Source organism: Schistocerca gregaria, chromosome 4, assembly GCF_023897955.1.
Source record: "Schistocerca gregaria isolate iqSchGreg1 chromosome 4, iqSchGreg1.2, whole genome shotgun sequence".
In the NCBI taxonomy this organism is placed as follows: Eukaryota; Metazoa; Arthropoda; class Insecta; order Orthoptera; family Acrididae; genus Schistocerca; species Schistocerca gregaria.
This window is the reverse complement of record NC_064923.1, coordinates 333530174-333545551: the sequence shown is the minus strand read 5'-3', so window position 1 is coordinate 333545551 and position 15378 is coordinate 333530174. Positions and strand designations below refer to the sequence as shown.

Here is a 15378-nt window from a genome sequence, read left to right as displayed (position 1 = left end):
ATATATAAATATTGGCCAAGAGACGTCAGTATCAAACATGTTTTCGTGAAACATTACATCCCATCAGTTCATTCAAAAACAACCTTTCTTAAGCTTAACAAACCGGATGTATAGCGCTGGTGAGAGAGTGAGAGAGACAGGTGGAATGAGCCGTTTGGCATTAGTAATTGTCACTTTGTTCCCTCACCTCTTATCAGAAAATAAAATTTACAGGCGTCTCGTGTAAGAAATTTAATGTGTTTTTACATGGAGTAGAGGCTTTGTTGATAACATGCATATTCTTCTAATTCTTGGGGGTGAGAGAGCGCTTTTCGATGTTTTTCTGAAGACCTACAAAAATGATACATTGCAGCGCACTGTACTGCCTACACCCCTCGTTAGAAAATCAAACCGGACTAGTGCAGTTTGTAGGAAATTGTCTCTGTGAATTTTATGTCCTAAAAGGCAGACAACATGAAATTCAGATTCAACGCCCCAAAAAAGCATATGTAGAGTCGCTGAGGAAAATTGCTATGCAACATTGTTGCGAGGAAACCACCATTTGACTGATCTATAAGTCAATAATACAAGTGAAAATTCCAGCTGAAACGTCAGTACCCTCAAATTTCTTAGAAGTCGCTTGCAGTAGTTCAGAGAGTTGATGATGTTTCACTTGCGAAAATGAGAAGTAAGATACACTAATATTCTGGATGAGCCTTTTAACTTGGAGAGCACTCCTTAGTTTCAAGCAACTACTCACTATCCACTATCACAATAAAAGTGTTAGTTGTTTTATTATTTTATTTCTATACTGTTCAAGATACGTAAACAAAAGCGAAAAAATGGTTTAATGCTAAAGATAAGGTGTTAAAATAACCTTTCTTATCTTTTGGTAATTCGGCACCATGTGCCAGATTGATGTAAGATGGAAGCGTCAGTTTTCAGCCACCTAGGCACATTCCAGATTGTACTCAGACCAGTGCCAATGACATAGCTGGAAATGGTTCCTATTCTGCGTGGGTTTTATTTATGTTCGTATCAATGAGTATACAAGCAGTAGAAGACAGAAGATTAAACACGATGCTAGCTCCTGGTAGCTTCATACGGAGACTTCAATCTCCGACGCAGCACACAGACGATTTGGGACTCAACAAAGTCGCTCGTGTGAAGTTTACACATTACGAACGGCTTGGCAGTTAATTTATAATAACGATAATTTCGTCCGTCATCACCATTGTAAACTACTACCACCGCCGAATGCCAGTAATTCTCAACGCAGTAGTTAAGGCATTTAATCCAGCAATAGCGTATACAGCCCTTTTAATTTCACTGAAGCCTTTTTGTCACTGATAAGAATGAAATCGTATCTCTTCCAGCGCCCCTTTCCTCGTTTCATACTGCTGACTGAGAATCTCTTTTTTCAGTCCAACAAAAATCTGAAATGCACTAAAATTCAAGGGTGACGACAAGCTGTTCCCTTCCATAAACTTGAAACTCATCACTCATCAATTTTGAAATCGGCTGTCGTACGTAGTATATAAAGCATTTACTGTGTTCGAGAAGGCCGTCACCATGATTCACGACGGCATCTTAATCCAAATCGACGAGCACTATTACCTTGCTCTTAACGAGGTATTATTCCTGAACTATTGCACAAGGGATCATACATTCTAAGACAGAAACAAAGACGCTTCACAAAGAAACTATCCGAAAGGGACGGAAATCGACATATGCAACATACATCTAAAGGCGAACAAATGATTAAAATTTCTGAAAAAATGGATGATTTATTCAAGAGAAAGAGCTTCACAAACTGAGCAAGTCAATAATGAATTGGTCCACCTCAGGCCCTTAAGCAAGCAGTTACTCGGCTTGGCGTTGATTGACAGAGTTGTTGGTTAGCCTCCTGAGGGATATAGTGCCAAATTCTATTCAATTGGCGCGTTGGATTGTTAAAATCCCTCCTTAATTGGAGGGCCCTAGCTATAATGCTTCAAACGTTATCAACTGGGAAGAGACGCGACGACTCTGCTGGCCAAGATAAGGTTTGGCAAACATGAAGACAAGCAGTAGAAACTCTCGCCGTCTGCGAGCAGGAAGTATCTTCTATATAAGCCCAAGATGGCTTGCCCGAGAAGTGCAAGAGAACGGAGCGTACAGTATCGCCGACGTACCGCTGTGCTGTAAGGGTGCTGTAGATGACAGCCAATGGGGTTCTGCACTGCAATGAAAAGCACCCCAGGTCGTCACTCCTGGCTGTTGGGCCGTAATGGCGGGCGACAGCCAGATGGTATCCCACCATTGTCAGGGGCATCTCCAGACATGTCTTCACTGATCGTCCGGAACCACGCGACTGCTACGGTCGCAGGTTCGAATCCAGCCTCGGACATGGATATGTGTGATGTCCGTAGGTTAGTTAGGTTTAACCCTTAACTAGTTCTAAGTTTTGGATATTAATTTGACTCCAATTTGCATAACTCCTCATTTGTCCGTCGTTTTCTTTCTTCCATTTCCTTCTTTTCCTACTTACTATGTCTATCTCCAGCCGAGGGGGGAACTTTCACGTCTGTTCTATTGAATTTTACATTGATCTTCTTGTCATTGATATGACACTACCTTCAAGAGACATCTTCCAACATTATTACTAGGAAATTTTGCAATAAGAAAGGATGCTGGTCACACAATCGCTAGTGATTGAGAGTTACGAAAAGCTGTATCTGACGACAAGCTGTCTTAGGCTCGGGACACTTTTATTTTGGGATTACCGTGCTTGCCACTTTCTGGATGTTTTTGTTTTGTATGAAACATGAGCAAAGTTTCTTAATACTGTATGAAGAGCTGTCTAAAGCTAGGGTACAAAAGTTAAATGGACATCAAAGCATTCAATTTTTTATCTCACTATAATTCTTTTTATTGAAAATTGTTAGTCTTTTAGAGAATTAAGTGCTGATATTATATTGCAACAGATAACATACTATTGAAATTCAGGTGAGAATGAGTACACACAACATTAAATTCAGTTTTAGCTGAACTTTCGGTGCATCATATCAACAGTAGGACTGAAAGGTAATGGCCACAATATTACGGATCTTTAGATTTATTGAAGTAGTGAATAAATAAATATGTTGTGCCTATTCAGTAGAGGAAATTTATTTTGAGGTAGCTCTATTACCGCTCTTTTTTAGGTATACGAAACATAAAATCAGCCGAGATCACATAAAGAAGACAACTGAGGAAACTACCGACAAATACGGTCCTGTTGGTGGCAAGTGGATTCTAAAACCTATTTATTAACCTTTCCTGTTTTTCAAGGAAGTAAAGAAACAAATAAAGTAATGTGTGCTCAAGTTACCTGCCTCACTCATTTGTTTCCACTTCATCGTGTTCTGACATTGAAAAATTATTCTTATCATTAGCTAACATACAAGATGTTTGATTTGGTAGCAGGAATGGCGAGAGAGAGATGAACACTTCATTATGGACCTCTTTTTTCCTAGTGGACCAATGCTAAATCAGTTCTTACTTCAGTGACGTAGCAAACTATCGCTATTAACAAGTAAGAGAGTTACCTCTGATTCTGCGACAGAAATGGCGGGAAAGGAATGAGGCCTTGCATTTACGATACTTTTTACTTAAAGTTTTTAACTGGCGTTATTGCTTTCAAGAAAAACTGATTTTGAATAGCCTCTATGCGAACAGAAACATTTTAAATGGCTTTTAGCTGGTGGAGCTGTTCGTATGCCTACACGCATTCGGTGGCACATACCTTTTCAGAATTGTATTTTGGCACCAAATAGCAAGTATACAGTATGTTGCATTCGAACATTAGATTCCGAGTGGCATGTGCTGTTTTGATTCTTTTTCTTCTAAAAGTTGCGCATAGAGAAATATTTAAGGGCCCGTTTCGTGAACTTAATTTTATGAAACACTTACTTATAAATTTACACTGTTTTACGTAAAAATCAAGTGATATTTTAAGCAAGGGAAGAATTGACCTGCTTTCAAACTGCACCTTACATACACTGACGGAAAAAAATCGCAACACAAAGTTGTTATTGATGTATCGTAATGAAATTTCGAGAATACGTTTGTGTAGGTAACACATTTGAGTGATTAACACTGCAATATCACAGATTAATGTAAGCGCTAGTTAAGCCATTGCAGACGTGAAATGGTGGTACATAAACAACTGGTGTGGGGGCCAAAATGTTGAATGCAAGCAGGCATACGTGCATCCATTGTGTTGTAGAGGTGTCGAATGTAAGTTTTTGAGATGGTATTCCATGCGGATGTACTTGGTCGGTCAATATACGGATGATTAATGCTCGTTAGGGATGACACTCAATTTGTAGTCAGATGATCCCCCATATGTGCTCGGTTGGAGACAGATATGGTAATCGAACAGGCCAAGGCAGATTGTTGACACACTGTAGAACATGTTCGATTTAAACACAGGTATTTGGGGGAGTGTTATCCTATTGGAAAACACCGCCGGTATGCTGTTCATGAATGGCAGCAATAGCAAGTCGAATCACCAGGCTGCAGTCAGGGTGCGTGGAATAACCACGAGAGTGTTCTTTCTATCATACATAACAGCAACTTAAATCATAACTACAGGTGTAGGTCAGCTGAAGTCGCAATTGACAGTGGATTGGGGTCAGTGCAATGCACGCTGCAGGGCGTCAGTCTCGTAGCTGTCCTTGAAGTGAACGATTTGTGACAGTTCATTACATCATTGTGATGCCAATTTCTACTCACATTGTTGCTGCAGATGCAGTGCGACGACCGAAAGCCATACGCCGAACACGATAGTTTCTCCTCTTGATAGTGCCCGTGGCCGTCCGGAGCCCGGTCTTCTTGCTACCGTATATTTCCTGACCTCGGCCGCCAGCATTCGTGTACAGTGGCTACTTCCCTACCAAGTCTTTCTGAATTATCGTGGAAGGGTCATCTAGCTTCTCGTAGCCCTATTACGAGATTAGGTTTTGAAACTCATCGATTTGTTGACAATAGCGTCGATGTCGCCTTAAAGGCATTCTTAACTAACATCAACTCACCGCGATCAATCTCAAAGGTAATTAACGCTCACGACCATTACGACGTGTATTTAAAGCAAACCTGATTTTCATCCTTACAGTGATGCTACTAACGCCACTCTTATGCTACTAGTGCAAAATTTGAATACACATCTTCTTTCACATCTAAAAACACACGTACCAACTTCCGTTTATGTCACTTTTTCCCGTCGGTGTATTTTTAAATAAATAAAAATTTAATTGAAATACATATTTCATTACAACCAAGAAGCCGACTTTGGTTGAAGAATCACTGAGATAATTTGTAGAACAACATCACTCACAGGTCACACCTTAGGCCGCTTCCGGCTGGCTGACTCCTATCTACACTACGGGCCATTAAAATCGCTACACCAAGAAGGTGACGTGCTACAGACGCGAAATTGAACCTACAGGAAGAAGATGCTGTGATATGCAAATGAGTAGCTTTTCAGAGCATTCACACAAGGTTGGCGCCGGTGGCGACACCTACAACGTGCTGACATGAGGAAAGTTTCCAACCGATTTCTCATACACAAACAGAAATTGACCGCCGTTGCCTGATGAAACGTTGTTGTGATGCCTCCTGTAAGGAGGAGAAATGAGTGCCATCACGTTTCCGATTTCGATAAAGGTCGGATAGAAGCCTATCGCGATTGCGGTTTATCGTATCGCGATATTTCTGCTCGCGTTGGTCGAGATTCAATGACTGTTAGCAGAATATGGAATCGGTGGGTTCAGGAGGGTAATACGGAACGCCGTGCTGGATCCCAACGGCCTCGTATCACTAGCAGTCGACATGACAGGCATCTTATCCGCAAGGCTGTAACGGATCGTGAAGGCACGTCCGATCCCTGAGTCAACAGATGGGGACGTTTGCAAGACAACAACCATATGAACGAACAGTTCGACGACGTTTGCAGCAGCATGGACTATCAGCTCGGAGACCATGTCAGCCGTTACTCTTGACGCTGCCTCACAAACAGGAACGCCTGCGATGGTGTACTCAATGACGAACCTGGGTGTACGAGTGGCAAAACGTCATTTTTTCGGATGAATCCAGGTTCTGTTTACAGCACCATGATGGTCGCATCTGTGTTTCGCGACATCGCGGTGAATGCACATTGGAAGCGTGTATTCTTCATCGCCATACTGTCCTATCACCCGGCGTGATGTCATGGGGTACCATTGGTTACACGTCTCGGTCACCCCTTGTTCGCATTGACGGCACTTTCAACAGTGGACGTTACATTTCAGATGTGTTACGACCAGTGGCTATATCCTTCTTTCGATCCCTGCGAAACCCGACATTCAAGCAGGATAATGCACGACCGAATGTTGCACGTCCTGTAATTGCCTTTCTGGATACAGAAAATGTTCGACTGATGACATGGCCAACACGTTCTCCAGATCGCTCACCAATTGAAAACGCCTGGTCAATGGTGGCAGAGCAACTGGCTCGTCACAATACGCCAGTCACTACTGTTGATGAACTGTGGTATCGTGTTGAAGCTGCATGGGCAGCTGTACCTGTACACTCCATCCAAGCTCTGTTTAGCTCAATGCCCAGGCGTATCAAGGCCGTCATTACGGCCAGATGTGGTTGTTCGGGGTACTGATTCGTCAGTATGCACCCAAATTGCGTGAAAATGTAATCACATGTTAGTTCTAATATAATATATTTGTGCAGTGAATACCCGTTTATCATCTGCATTTCTTCTTGGTGTAGTAATTTTAATGGCCAGTAGTGTAGAAGGCAGTACGAAGAGCGGTCCATGATCGTGTGTCATTTTATGAGCATAACCCCAGTCCGTCCAACAGTTTTTGCCGGTAGATGAATCATGGTGATGCCGCTGCTTATTCAATTCTTCACCGATGCAGCTGCTCGTTTTTCCTCACAAGGCTGAGTGCATCACATTCCTGACTCCCGAAAATCTCTAACTGAGCCCGGATCCTTCCGGGCTAACGGTACCGTTCGGTTATGTAGGCGAACCTAAGAATTTGTTTCTCAAGATTTTAAATCTGTGACTTGTAAAGGGATGATATACATACTGGGTAAATAAAGAAATAGCCAATCCATAATACTGCTCCGCATTTGTGCTGCCTCGCGACCCCTCATCGCTGGCGTTTGGTTAACAATACTCGATCATGGCGCAAAATCTGTGCTGCTTGCCGCGCGTAATGCCCTCGCGGTCTCGGACGCCATGTCACGGATGAGCGGTCGCTCCCGCCGGAGGTTCGAGTCCTCACGCGGGCATGGGTGTGGGTGTTGTTCTTAGCATAAGTCAGTTTAAGCTAGTTTAAGTAGTGTGTAAGTGTAGGGACCGATGACCTCAGCAAATTGGTCCCTTGGGCATTCGCAAACATTTGAAAATTTTTTGTCTGCAGCTTGTCGGCAGCAACTTTCGCAGAAACGAACACAAATTCTTTCATTCAAAAGCGGAATACGGCAAGTGCCATCATTCGGTATTCCGGAAACTTCGACCAGTGGAAGATGGGTCGAAAAAAGGGAACATTTGTCTCACCTCATCCTTAGGCACTCGAGTATTTCTGACAAAACAACGGTCGTAGTTTTCGTGGTAGTTTCAGGTACTTTACGTGCATTTTACCGCGATACATCCTCAGACGAAATGGTGGCTCAGTGCTTAGCGTTGCCGCTTTTTAATTTTGTTGAAACTTGAATATTAGTTTTATTTTTGTTTTTTATTGATGTACTCACATCTGTAGAACATTCCTGCATGAATGTTTCCAAAGTATATTGATACAATGTTGTCTTTATTCGTCCCCTAACTGTATGTCAGAGGAATGTGCGATACCGCCGCTGGAGGCCTCATTCGCCGACTCACACCGCCAGCGGCCCAGTGGAAAGCAGGCCAACCCCATGCTGCGAGCGCGGGAGAAATGGACACTGCAGCAATTCTGCCAGCACAGAGGGGTAGCCTGCTGACGCCCTCACCTCGCTTAAGAACAGACTCGTATCGAAGAGCATGGTGCACAATGAGAAGCGTGGGAAAACTGATATACTCCTGCAGCCCTTAAGATGGAGCGTCAAGACTGTACGCACGAAAGAATGTGATTTCTTGTGGACTGGAAACAGTCGATTTACCTGCCTTAGAAAGCAAGAACGTTTCGACAGGGAGGAGCGTAAACAAAGTGCAAAGAAGTCGCACAGAGCATCTTAATAACGAAGTTTTTTGGACTGTAAAGACTTTCGCTATAAATCACAGACACCAGAGTGTCTGAGACAAACTCCAGACCTGAGTCTGTCCAGGCCTCACGCGGAGATAGCGACTACAGAGAAGGGTCGTGTTGCTGCTCTTACAACAACTTCGGAACACAGAAAAATATTTTAAGAATGTGAACTCGGGAGAAAGACCCCAATTCGCGAGGCAAACACCTGCCCACGCAAGACAGGAAATTTTAACACTGCACGGTGCGGCCTGGCAATGAAACGACGGTCAGTCATTGGGTGGAATTGAAAATGAGTGAGCCAGTGACAACGCCGAAAGAGGAATAAATTTCAAAGAGTAATTGAACTGGCGGACGGATGAGGAGCGAAGGACAGGCGGCGAGGCAGCGTGGAAGCGAGATGACATAGACGCCCTTCTATCCATCCCCAACATCCATCTTCCGACACAGTGATACCACAGCTTCAGCCACGCAACCGACAATAGGCAGACAACACGGAGATCGTACCTGAGATTTGCTGCAAAGCCGCGACTGCTGATGAGGGCAGCCGAGTCAACATCACACAGCTCCGAGGCGACGCACCGTATCGACACATCGCCTGCCGCCGACAGCAGTACACGGCGAATGATCGCGAATGATCGTGAGACGATTCGTCCCCTCCTCCTTCCCCTTAATAACTGAGTGGTGTCCATGCATAGTCTAGTTGGCCCTGAGATTTGTAATTTTTTTTGTTTTATGTAAACGATGCTCAAGTAAATACATTTCTTACATCAATCTACCTATTTCATTCATATATCACAAACATCTGTGTTTGTTTTCATTTAACAACTGAAATCACTTAAATATTGGCTTCCAGTGCGCAGCCATCTCATTGGTAATTTTCATTTTATGTGACGTCAATAACAATTCCTCGAGTTCACTACACTTTTGACCCTCAACGTGTGGTCGTCTCATTACTAATTTAAATGCTATGTGGTATCACAACAAATTTCTCGATTTTACTACTAATTAATAAAGAATAATGAGAAAATTATTTGAAATAGTTTTCGGCAATATTCCTGTAGTATATCTTTATTCATAATTTTACAAGCGCCAGTTTTCAGAGGAGTAACCAGTAATGTACGGTTTACAGGAAAATTATTACCAACGCAGGAAATCTTCACCATTGTGAACGACCTTTCTCTCCCGAATGCGATTCATACGAAGAAATATCACTGTGGCAAGTCTGACTTCGTGCGAAGCTTGTGGTGTTCGGAATATTTGTGTTTCGAATTTGCCTAGAATCTGTATCATCCAAGGGAATGAACCAAATCTTCCTGAAGAATAAACATATGACTAGAAAGTAAGAATTAGTATAAGAACTGATGTGGGAATGAAATTTCGGAATATGAGAATTTAAAGATACTGTGACCCCTCAAGATACCATACACATACATATTACATAATAATTGTGTGACGCTTATTGTGAAGTACATTGTAATTTTACAGTCAATATAACGCACTTGTATTCACTGATTTGACAAGAAACATTTGTACAGTAATCTTCTATGAACATGGCTAGATGAATGAAAACAGTGAAAATAAAATGAAATAAATGAAAACAATAATTGGGTTTCGAACACGGGGCGCAAAGTTAAGAGTCCGCGGAGCTGTCCAGTGAGGCATCTTTTCCCCTGAATGCCTGGGAGACTTTGACCACTGTTTTCCAGAAACGGCTGAATACATACGCATAAGCCGAGACAATGTGTTCGCTTATTTTGCTTCCATTAAGTGATGTTCCTGGGATTTCGGATGATGGCTCTTTCTGTTTCCTCCTCCTCACATACCTATCCGGTCTGATAGTTTCCATTGATTACTCTTCTACATCGTTTCAGTTTCCATCGTGAATTGGGTGATCGGATATTATTGGTCGTGGAAGTAGTGCTGTGCCTTGGATGGTAAAGCTCTTGGAAGTATTGCAGTTCATTTTTACCACGTGACCGATATGGTGATTGGTCTACATAACGAAGCAATCAGCAGTCTCGGGTACTGGATTTGTTTGCTCTGATTTCTTTCCAATGTGTTAAAAAGCCATATTTTGCAACATCATGCCTTCACCCACCCACGTTGTAAGCCCGCTAATTTTTTTTATGTATTGTTCGGTGTGTATGAAAGTTTGTATTCAGAACAAATGCCCTTAATACGTACTCCTTCGACTGGAGAAATTGTTTATATTGCAGTATGACCATATTTGTAAAACATATTGCAGTGGAGTTAGTACCTACTTCGTGCAACGGAAAGAATTCGGGGCGTAAATGAATATTTGAGTCAATTTTAAGATCATAGTTACTTCTAGCAACTTCATTATCCTGTTTAAAGGACGTATATGTGATCCACACAAGCTGACTCGTACGTAATGCACACGCGTGACTCCATCTTGAAGCTAACACGTTTATGCTCAAAATCTGAAATGTTAACATCCAAAGCTTTGACGTCATAACTGAAATGATGAAACAGTAAACAGTCTCGGAATTTCCACATTGTTACTTACCTACCAATTTCTAAGATGCAAACAATAGCGAATATATTTCGCTGATTACAGTTCTGAGGAAAGATCATAGGCATTGCGATTCTGCCTCGCTTGAAAGGTGATATTTGAATTTAAGGGCAAAGTTCAAACTGCATACGAAGTCACATCATTAATGGTATTTTTAAACCTCAACTCATCACTGACACTAGAAAGAAAATAAATCGTAGAAGATTCAGTTTAATTTATAGTTATTTTGACTCAAATCTCAGTCATTGATACAAGAAGGACAATAATTTTCTGTACGTGTTCCACATGGCGTAGAGGTACATCGTATAAGGAGTAACTGATGAAACAAGAATTCTAGATACATTATAAAATCCTGGAATGACTTAAATAATCGAAAGTATGATGTATTCGACGCGCTCCCTATTCGGATGTATTAGTGGAAACCCGATTCTGCACCATAGCCTAACTACTTGACTTCAATATGCGCATTAAGTTTGAGCACAAGCAAAGTCACAGGAAAGAATGTAAAATGCTGCAAGGATGTAATACGCCAGGCTACAAGTCACAATCACATCTTACGTTATGACGTGTTGCGTGAGAATCACCACTAAGAAGCAACTTCAAAGCAAGTTTCTACGTCCGTCACCCATTGCGACAAGGTGAACCAACAGCCAGGTTCGTTAGCTGAAGTCCAGCTGGGAAAACAGACAGAGGCGAGACTGTTTTGTCTCTGAGAGGGAGATTAGTGTTCAACGTCCCGTCGACAACGAGATCATTACAGACGAAGCACAAGCTCGGATTAGGGAAGGATTGGGAAGGAAATCGGCAGTGCCCTTTCAAAGGAACGATCCCGGCATTTGCCTGATACGAACTGCGAAAACCAGGGAAAACCTAAATCAGGATGGCCAGAGACGGGTTTGAACCGTCGTCCTCCCGAATGCGAGTCCAGTGTGCTAACCACTGCCCAACGTCGTTCAGTACTTTGTCTCGTTGAAACGGTACACATTCCGAGATCTCGACGCCCCGCTGGCTTGCTACTGGCTCGCGCCTTTACTCCCAAAGAGCCTCTTGTCAAACATGCCTTCTCAACTAGTCAAAGTCTATGATACGTTCGGCAATCGATAACTTAGTACTGGACATCTTTTCAGTTCGCTTATGATACAGAATACGCGAAAGAAAGAATAATTTTGAAAGTTGACATTGTGACAAGTAAATTTGGATGTAAAAAAAAATTTCCTCTTGAAAGCACGCGTTGCCTCACCTCCAGTCAGTGAAGTTTGGAATGTTTGCTGTACGTAAGATGTGAGAGCGGATGTAAGAGACAGCGCACTACCGAGGTCTTGTTACTGAGATGGGGCGCAGGGCCCTGTTTGATCACCAGTGACACAGATAATGTGCGCTCAGCAAAAAATAGCGGCACGCGCCAAAGGTACGGCGGCCGGGTGCGCGCGGTCCGTGTGATGTGGCGGCCGTGTGAAGTCTGCCGTGCGGCGCGACCCCACACACTCCACACGTCACGGGGAGGGCGCGAGACACGCGCTTCCTACCTACGGCGAAGCTCTTCATGAGAACTCGTGCCTACCGCAACTTCCGCAACCAGCACGCCGTGACTCGCGGCAGAGGAGAATGCGTGTCGCATATCGTCGACTTGCAGTGTTGCCATACTTACGCCATATGCCGGTAATCTTCACTAACGTCACCTTTTAGTCACGCAATTATGGAACCGATTCGAATAGCACCATATTGTTTAGAGGCTAATAGGTAACGCTAATGAAGGACATATGGTTGAAAATATTTAAAACTATCTGCATAACATTCGGATGTTGAAAATATTTTGGTGGTAAATGTTCTACATGAATAATACTATGGATACGTATGAGCTCAGGGTATGTGGTATATGTGAGCAGCTCCACAAGCCCGTGTTTGTTAGCTGTCATAGCGCACCTTCTGTGGCAATATTGACAATTTTCCCAAGAGACACCGAATTTTCCAGTATGAACCGCCAGGGCAGCCGAGAGCGCTAACGTGCTGCTGCCTGGACTCGGGAAGGCGCGCCGGCTCCCGGATCGAATCCGACCGGCGTATTAACAGCGAGGGCCGATGTGCCGACTAGCCTGGATGTGGTTTTTAGGCGGTTTTGCACATCCCGCTAGGTGAATACCGGGTTGGTCCCCATGTTCCGCCTCAGTTACACGGCTCGCAGATATCTGAACACTTTCGCACTATTCCATGGATTACACTCGACGCAGACAGTTGCGGGACACTAATTCCGTCCCAAGGGGGGGGGGGGGGGATGTACGGGGTGGCGGCAGGAAGGGAATCCGGTCACCTCTTTACCATTAGCATGCCAAATCCGATTAACCATGGCTGAACCTGCTTAACTGCGGGACAAGGTTCAAACGATAGAAACTGAAGTAACTGAATTTTCCACTGCAACGTCATCCACGGTTTACCTAATAGCACAGCCTCGAGTTGTACCCATCTGGCCGACCGGTGTGGCCGTGCGGTTGTAGGCGCTTCAGTCTGGAACCGCGTGACGTCTACGGTCGCAGGTTCGAATCCTGCCTCGGGCATGGATGTGTGTGATATGCTTAGGTTAGTTAGGTTTAACTAGTTCTAAGTTCTAGGGGACTGATGACCACAGATGTTAAGTCCCATAGTGCTCAGAGCCATTTGAACCATTTGTACCCATCTGTGTAACCCAGTCAACGAACTTTTCCATAACTTCCAAGAAATCTGGTTCATAGCTTACAAGTAATGGAAGCTGCACTCACTGGTATTTTTTTTTCAAAATTGCTCACAATTATCGTCACTGATAATGGAACCTGTCCTTCTGCGTGTCTAGTACCGTGCATTTGACCAGTCATTTTACAAAGTTTCTAATTTTTAAGGTCTAAAATATAACTTCAGTAATTTTGTTCTTTATAATCTCTTCTTCCAGGAAAACAATTTTCTTTTTACTTTTGGATCATTTAAACACAGATACATTTCTTCGTAAACATGGACATACCTCTAATCTGATAGTGGGAAATAGGAGAACCTTAACAGGAATTGCACACACAGAAACAATATGTGTTTTCTGAAATTCGGAAAGTCTAATTAGCGATGTAAGTTTTCAGAAACATGAATCTTCTATATATGTATATTTACACAACCAATGAGCATGTAGATTAAGTTACTACTACAGTAACTGTACGTAATTGCAATAAATAATAATAAATGCTTTTCCTTGACAACGTCTCGTTTATAGATAAAGTTCATACTCTCTATAACGCGATTTTGTTGCTCACGAAAAATATGTAATGACGTAAAGAAAATCCTACAGAACTTAGCTTCGTACAAATACAGCTCCTCCAGCACAAGCCATGAAGGGCGAAAGGTACCGACTGGCCATCGTGTCATTCTTAACCTACAGGCGTTACTGGATACGGATGTGGAGGGCCATGTGTTCAGCACACCGCTCTCCCGGCCGTATGTCAGGTCAGTTTCCGACACCGGAGCCACTACTTCTCAGTCAAATAGCTCCTCAGTTTGCCTCACAATATCTGAGTGCACCCTGCTTGCCAACAGGGCTCGGCAGATGGGATGGTCGCCCATCCTAGTGCTATCCCAGCCCGACAGCGCTTAACTTCGGTGATCAGACGGGAACCGGTGTTACCACTGCGGCAAGACCGTTTGCCTTAAAAATACACTCCTGGAAATTGAAATAAGAACACCGTGAATTCATTGTCCCAGGAAGGGAAAACTTTATTGACACATTCCTGGGGTCAGATACATCACATGATCACACTGACAGAACCACAGGCCCATAGACACAGGCAACAGAGCATGTACAATGTCGGCACTAGTACAGTGTATATCCACCTTTCGCAGCAATGCAGGCTGCTATTCTCCCATGGAGACGATCGTAGAGATGCTGGATGTAGTCCTGTGGAACGGCTTGCCATGCCATTTCCACCTGGCGCCTCAGTTGGACCAGCGTTCGTGCTGGACGTGCAGACCGCGTGAGACGACGCTCCATCCAGTCCAAAACAGGCTCAATGGGGGACAGATGCGGAGATCTTGCTGGCCAGGGTAGTTGACTTACACCTTCTAGAGCACGTTGGGTGGCATGGGATACATGCGGACGTGCATTGTCCTGTTGGAACAGCAAGTTCCCTTGCCGGTCTAGGAATGGTAGAACGATGGGTTCGATGACGGTTTGGATGTACCGTGCACTATTCAGTGTCCCCTCGACGATCACCAGAGGTGTACGGCCAGTGTAGGAGATAGCTCCCCACACCATGATGCCAGGTGTTGGCCCTGTGTGCCTCGGTCGTATGCAGTCCTGATTGTGGCGCTCACCTGCACGGCGCCAAACACGCATACGACCATCATTGGCACCAAGGCAGAAGCGACTCTCATCGCTGAAGACGACACGTCTCCATTCGTCCCTCCATTCACGTCTGTCGCGACACCACTGGAGGCGGGCTGCACGATGTTGGGGCGTGAGCAGAAGACGGGCTAACGGTGTGCGGGACCGTAGCCCTGCTTCATAGAGACGTCTGCGAATGGTCCTCGCCGATACCCCAGGAGCAACAGTGTCCCTAATTTGCTGGGAAGTGGCGGTGCGGTCCCCTACGGCACTGCGTAGGATCCTAC

General features: G+C 44.0%; 1 pseudogene; it reads right to left on the bottom strand.

Annotated features, from left to right (window-relative positions):
- Nucleotides 1-14298: 14298 nt before the first annotated feature.
- Nucleotides 14299-14416, bottom strand: LOC126268471 (5S ribosomal RNA; annotated as a pseudogene).
- Nucleotides 14417-15378: the final 962 nt, after the last annotated feature.